The sequence below is a fragment of the Chroicocephalus ridibundus genome, chromosome 1, assembly GCF_963924245.1.
Source record: "Chroicocephalus ridibundus chromosome 1, bChrRid1.1, whole genome shotgun sequence".
Taxonomy (NCBI): domain Eukaryota; kingdom Metazoa; phylum Chordata; class Aves; order Charadriiformes; family Laridae; genus Chroicocephalus; species Chroicocephalus ridibundus.
Window position 1 is genome coordinate 98,493,744 of NC_086284.1, and position 7,247 is coordinate 98,500,990.

Below are 7,247 nucleotides of genomic sequence, written 5' to 3' on the forward strand. Positions count from 1 at the left end.
TTACTGTCATGGTTTAACCCCAGACAGCAGCTAGGACCACGCAGCCGCTTGCACCCTACCCCAGAAGGATAGGGAGAAGAGGGCAAAAAGGAGGGGAAAAGAAAGGAAAAAAACCTCATGGGTTGAGATAAAGGCAGTTTAATAGAACAGTAACAGAAAAAGATAAAGTAATACAACACAAGTCACTCTCACTGCCCGGTGAAATGGTTTCTCAGCCCGCCCCAAGCAGTGATCGTGGATTCACATTTCCGTTTATATACTGAGCATGGCGTCTATGTTATGGAATATTCCATTGGCCATTACGTTGCTCTGTCTATGCCCCTTCTCAGCTTCTATGGGAAGCTGAAAAAAAGTCCTTGAACAGTATAAACATCACCTAGCAAGAACTAAAACAATATGCATTACTGACTTCCTTTCATACCAAATCTGAAACACAGCAACCGCTAGAAAGAAAATTAACTATCCCAGCTGAAACCAGGACAATTGCTTATTAAGTAATTGTAAGCAAATTACAAGCACAAGTTCCCTGGTATTAGCAAGCATAGACAAAGAATCCTTATTACTAGAGGCTCAGCACCAGAAGGTGGTGGAACAGCCTGAGATACAATGAAATTTGGGTTCCTTTTTCATCATTTCTTTTGTTCTTTATCTTGTAACGCTCAAGGTACCAATAGCCTAGTCACCTGTTCTTTGTTCAGGAACTGACTACAGACTAATAAGCATGCACCAACATTCAGTATTAACACTAAAAAAAAAAAAAAAAGATCATTGAAAGAATAGGACATTTTTAGCCATTACAAATTATAATTATCTTTGTTTTTCAGTATCTTGGCCATTCCTATCAAGAATTATGTTCTCATAAACCAAGGGAACAAGACTGAATGCAACCTTTCTTGGTTTGTTTGGGGTTTTTTTGTTTTGGTTTGTTTTTGGGTTTCTTTGTATTTGCATAAAGCATAGAAACAGCCTACTGTAATTCATGGTTATCATAAGTTTAGTATAGGTGAACTGATTACAGTCAACAGCAATACTTTATTCACACCAGTTCCCCACAAAACGTAAGCCTCAAATCCAATTATTCCACAATAGTTTTGTAAGTAAACAAAACACCATTTATGATTTGAAAACAATGCATCATTCTGCAAACAGAGGCAGAAAGAAAAAAAAAAATGAAGCCAGCACAGGACTATGCAATAGTTTCATTTTGTAAGAAGATTAACACAGGGCAGAAAGCTTTGGCTCTGGCTGGGAAAAGAACATACACTTTGTGCTAACAGAGTTCCCTGTAATTTTAAGTGGAATTTTGTCCAGTTCGTTAATGCAACTCTTCAGAGATAAAAGAAATCACACTGGGAAGAGGAAGTAGCATCCTTATTTCTCTCCCACTTCACTTCAACCAAAGCCCATTCTGATTTCAGCCCTCGTCAGGTACAACTCACGCATCCTCCACTGAGCTATCTGTAATGTATTGTTAAACTGCAGTACAAAGTTTTGATAAGTGGTCCTGCCATTTTAATCATGCTCAGCAGGGACAGCCTGGTCAGGTTTTTTTCCTGTGCTTGTTGAATTCAAGCTATATTTGGAGACCAACTGTTCTCTATCCTGCTTTCACCAATTAGGTGTGTGTATAGGGGTGGAGAGGTGAAGGTGGGAATTAAAAGAGAACAGGATAACAAGACTTTCTTAGAGTACATAAGATTACCCTTTAAAAAGGTTGAAAAAAGGTATCGAATGCAATGCACATAATTTTAATCACGAAGGTTCAGTAACAACAGACATAAAGGGGGAGAAGATTAGAGTACACAGAGAGGAAGCAAAAGCCAAAGCTCCTGTGAAAGTTATAGGAAAGACCAGAACGTTTGTGTTTAAATCATCTTGTATACAGCTGCAATCTTGAAAGGAAACGAATGGAAACTGTATGGGTTTTTACTACTTGTAGAATCAAGCTTGAAAAAAAAATATATTAAAATACACATACCTATCTGCGATTATGTTGAACTTTGCCCAAACGACCTGTAGTTCAAGCAAAGAGCCTCAAGGGAAGAGTGTCCCCATGAAAGAAACACTGCCAAGACAAGTGGAGAGCTTACCACTTTACTCCCAAACATGCTTGTACGTATCAGCAATTCACTGATAGCAAACATGCGACCTTGGACTCTAGCCTATTTCCCTTAGAGCGGGAAAGGCCATGAAGTTTATTTTGGACTTGAAATTAATGAGTTTGATAACATGATGAGCTAACGAGATTTTTATTCAAGTAGGAGCGGCAAGATTACTGCAAACTCTGCCACTTTGCTTTCTGATTCCACACCTGCTCTCTGCCAAATCAAGGAGGCAAGATGAAGATTCAAAGAGGAAAAAATATCGGAGGGGAAGAATATATGAGGCATCAAATAGGTAGCACTCAGTCTCATCACAAAAGTTCCCTTAGAATGCAGCGTATTAAATGCAATAAGGGGATAATCAATATGCTCATTGATTTAGGTGCCTACACATTAGGTTAGCAGCTTATTAAACCCATCAGCATCATCTGAACAGAATCCAGGCACAACAGCATCCCATTCGGTTGCCGCTCTCAGATCAATAGGGTTTTTGCTCTTCTCCATCTTGCACTCGCAAGCCCCGCGCCCAGGTGCAGCCTGCCTCCTCGGAAACGGCCCTTCCTTATATTTTCGTTTGGTTGGTTTTCTTTTAAACCGCTCTCCCACTTTTTTTTCGCCCATCCTTTCCCTCCCTGCCTGCCTCCCCACAGGCTCGGCGGAGCGCCCAGCTGCCACCCTCCCGCCACTGAGCCGCCACCAGCCTGCGCCTCCTCCACTGCCCCCCAGGACGGCGTCCATCTCACCGGGGAGGGGAGGACGCATTTCAGCCGGGGCCCGGCCGCGCCGGCGGGACCATTGTGCCCTTCCCCGCGCCGCCGCCATCACATCCCCCCGCCCCGGGCAGCCCCCGCCGCCGGGCCCGGCTATGCCGCCCCCCCCCACCCCTCGCCCGCCGCCGCACAAAGGGCTGCGCCCGCCGGTGGCACCGTCACCGCGCCCGCCGGACCGAGCCGGGCCCCGGCGCGGCTCCTCCTGTCGCCGCCGCAGCGGGGTGGGGGGGGGGAGAAGGGGGGCGGCGCGCTGGGGCCTTCCCAGAGGGGCGCCCGGCCGAGCCGCCGCCACCACCAGCATCAGCGGCGAGGCGGAGGGCGCTGCCCCGGCCGCCGAGGGGCCGGTACGGCGCGGGCAGGGCCCGCCGCCCGCCTTCCCCCGGCACCCGCATCTCGCCGGCGGAGCGGCACCAACCTGCAGTCCCCGCCGCCGCCGCCACCTCCTCCTCGGGAAGAGCCGGAGCTGCCTCTGCCCGCCTCAGCCTCCAGCCCCGGGGCGGGCGGCCTGTGCCCGCCTCCGCCTGCTGCTGTCCGCGGTACCCCCCCCGCGGCGGCGGGGCTGGCTGGGCGCCGCTGCCCTCGGGAGGCGGGGAAGGGGCGAGCGGGGCGGGCGGCGGCTGCGGGAGCCTGGCTCATTGAGTGCGGCAGCCCCCAGCTGTCGCCGCCGCTGCTGCTCCCCGCAGCCGCTACTTCCTGTGCAGCGATGGTTCAGTTCCTCCCGAGCGGCGGGGGGCGGAGGAGGAGGAGGAGGAGAGGGGGAAGGTCGGGTCAGATAGCGGGGGCGGCAGCGGCTGCCGCCGCCGACCGGTCCTCCCGCCCGCCCCGGCACGGCTTCGCCCCGGCCAGCGCGACGGGACCCCCGCCGACCGCACCGCACCGCGGCGGCACGGGATGCGGCGGAGCCCCGCGCCCAGCCGCCGCCTGCTGCGACCCCCGCCGCGGGGCGGCCGCCAGGGGGCGCCGCCGCTCCCGTCCGAGGCGCCCCTCACAGCGGCACCGCTCCTCCGGCCACCCTTGAGCGGCGGGCTGAGGGGAGCCGGTGCGCCCCGCCGGCCTGTGCGGGGCCATCGCCCGGCCCGGGGAGGGCAGTGCGGCGCCTCAGCATCCCCACCGCTCGGCCGGGGCCGAGAGCCCCCACCCCCGCCTCAGGGAGCGTCGGCGCGCTGCCCCCCGGCCCCCTTCCTGAGGAGGGAGAGACGCGTGGCCCGGGCGCTGCCCCTCACCCGCGCCATGGCTGGTTTTGCCGCTCTCCGCTATGAGAAGGAGCGATCTGTGTCCTCCGGCAGCGCGTCCCAGCCCCACCGCGGCGGGGAGGTGCGGGGGCCTCCCCCTCCCCCCCGCGCCCGCCGGCCTGGCCCCGCCGGAGCCCGGCCGCGCCGCCCCTCGGGCTTGGGAGCGGGCGGTGGCCGGGGGCGGCTAGGGGAAGCTCTCGGGTACGTACAGGGGGGTCGGGGGAATCCGTGTGGAAGAAAGGCGAAGATGGCACCGTGAGGAGGCAATGACGGAAATTCTCAGTAGCGCAGGAAACCTCTGCGTAACGCTGTTAATAAATAAAGAGGCGATCCCGGGTCGGAATGAAGAAAAAAGGGGTGAAGTGGGGCTCTCGGCTGCAGGGGGGACGCTCCACACGCAGTAAATCGGATGTACGGCCAAGGAGTGGACTTGGTGGAAGCTCTTAATGAAAGAAGCAGGGTCTCACCTAGGTTATTTGATTTCAAACAAATGTAACCCCCTAGACTGGCAATATCTTTGTGTTCCTGCACGTACCATAAAGAAGCTGGTCGGAACATAACAAAGGGAATACAAGTTTGGTCCTTTTTTCAGAATAAGCCTTGAAAGATACCGTTTTTGTTTGGCATCTTACTGGTTCTCTTCAGGGTGTGACAGGACTGCATGTGGGGTTTGTCCTGGCCAGAGACATTCAACTCGGTGGAGGATTTCATGGGCGAGCATGAGTAAGAGTGGGGAGGTCTTCCTCTCCTTTCTGGGGTGCAGCATGAGGAAGTGTCAAAGCTTGGAAGTTACTGATCTTTTATATAAAATCTTTAAAATTGGCACAGCATTCTCAAATAGCCGTGTCTAGCGTTAGCCTTCAAACTCGTTACTGATGCCACTAAATAACTGGGTTTACCTTTCAAGATGATGAGAGCTTGCAACTCTCAAAACTTTTTGTTTGAGATTGCATATGTTCATTACCTCTGAAAACCAGCTTCTTTTATTTGGTGGCAGAATACAGATTTTGAGGAGACTAGTGTTAGGCAGTAGCATGGAAAGACAGGGGTCATAGTGCTCTCTGGATCATCACAGTAAAGTGAATACTACCTTCAGCAGTTATGAGATACCTGTTAAAAAAGAATGTTGTTAACAATTACTTAGGTTCCAAATGTTCCCCTCTTTTGCCTGCGGTATGTGACATTCAGAACATCGTAACTCGACCTACTTTAGAAAAGTACACACAAGTAATAACTAAATATTTATGTTCTGTGTTTACTTGAAGTGCCATTAAATCCCTTAATTGCTGCGCTTTTCCTATCATTGCAGAACTCGCTACTGGTTTCCAGTTGTACGTGAGTTCTAGTAAGAGGCAGAGATTTTACCCTAAGATCAAGGTGCGTATGCAGCTTTTTCTTCCACCTCTGTCTCCTCCAGCACAGCCTTTTGCTGGCAGTTCTCATCAGCCGTATCTAATGCTGCTCAGCCCATGCCGGCTTGGCCAATCACAAAATCTTTGGCCGGTCTCCTAATGCCGGTGTAGCTTTATAGTAGGCTGCCATAAATTACAGCAGCCTCCATGGCTTCCTGGAGAGCATTGCAGGTGATTTCACGTAACTCAGAACCGAGACAGGACAAAGGCAGTTGAGCTTTCCTCTAAGGGTCCCGGTGCTGAGCCTCCTGTTTGTCTTCATTTCCCGCGTTGGTAGTAACATGGGTATTTGCAGCTTCTTTTTCTGCAGCTTCTGGGTTTGTACAAGGATGCACATAGAGTACAGCTTCCATTTTTTTTTCTGTGTGTGAGCTTTTAGTATACCTCAGAAGGCTGCGTCCAAATAAGAAGTAGCTCGTTGAAGGAAATGATCTAATACAAGTAGCTTATGACAGTTTGATTGCAGAAACGGAGCATGACATAATTTCTTCAGTCAGAAGACTTTTCAGGTTGTATCACTAACAGGAAGACGATTAAGCTTGCCTGACCTGTTTCTGGTCTGCTCGAATTTTAACTAACAGGAAAGTATAAATTCCCTATTTTTTTAATATGCTGGCGGTCCTCCTTTGCAGTGCTTACAGGCTTATAGTGTCCACTGAGAGCGTTGTGCATGTAACAATCAAATGATCAAAACTAAAATCTGAAAGGATGGTGCATTCATGGGGTATGTTAGCATGAGACAGATACAGAAGAGAAAGAAAGAAAAGACATTTAAACTTTGATGCATACAGAAACTGCATGGGAAAAAACAAATCCCAAAAGGTAGCACCTATAAAGTTTGCCAAGAAATTAATTTCCACCTTCCTGCTCAGCTGTGTTCTGACATCTTACTGGCAAACAGCATCTTCTTTCTCAGCTGGTAAGAGATCTCTGTGAAGTGCTGACTGTTGCCTCTGGAGTGAAACTGATAGCAACCATCCTGATATTCATCCGTTATCATTCCCAGGCTTAAAATGAGCTCTTCCACAGGAGCAATGTTGGTTATGTGCACGAAGCAAGGTTTCTAATAGACCACTACTAACCCTTTCTGTTGAGCAAAAAACACTTAACATACCGAAGTGGTTGAAATCTGCTTAAGAGCATCAGGAAAGCAGCGATTTCAGATCACCCCAACAGGTCCGCAGGGTCTGCTGGAAAGAAAGTCTCGTACGTAGATCTTCACTTGCCTTGTCAATTTTTTCTGAAAATGTGAGTATAATTAGGAGACGCAGATTTTCTTTCTACCTGAGGAGACTGTTTTCAACAGTAGTGGGGGTTCAGTTCGCATGTTTTTTGAAATGTATGCCTTTTGTACTCGTCACATTGGATATATAACCCACCCCCCAGATCTCATTCTGTTTTCTTATACCGTTAGTTAGAAATCACTGGAGGACATTTCCATGTTAGTTTTCAATACTGAGCCATGTCTGAGTCATGTTCCACACCTCGGTCCAGAGGCAGCTCCTTCAACTGCAGTGAAGCCCCGATTGGCTTCTGGAGTGAGCAGAAGCCAGGCGACCATTTGTAGTTTTGTACAGCAGGTCCTGCAGGAGCCGCGGTGCGGCAGCTGCTGAAAGGGCAAGGAGACTTGAAGCCGACGCTGAATCGGGGTCTCAGCTGTAACTGAAAATTGCGGGGCGCTCCGGCAAGCGCACGTAAACAGCACTGGTCACGTAAGTGAAAGCACGACCT

The 7,247-nt window shown here is 50.5% G+C and overlaps 1 protein-coding gene across 10 annotated transcripts in view; it reads right to left on the reverse strand.

Annotated features, from left to right (window-relative positions):
• Positions 1–4,198, reverse strand: part of AGPAT3 (1-acylglycerol-3-phosphate O-acyltransferase 3) — a 92,882-nt gene extending 88,684 nt beyond the window's left edge. For 8 of the 10 annotated variants that reach the window (XM_063344585.1, XM_063344614.1, XM_063344605.1 and 5 more), the window contains exon 1: positions 3,288–3,549. The gene's annotated coding sequence lies outside the window, so the exon portion shown is untranslated. Of the gene's footprint in view, positions 1–1,978; positions 2,030–3,287; positions 3,550–4,095 lie in introns of those variants that run through there. The other 2 variants (XM_063344639.1, XM_063344654.1) reach the window with 2 other exon arrangements.
• Between the last annotated feature and the right edge of the window lie 3,049 nt (positions 4,199–7,247).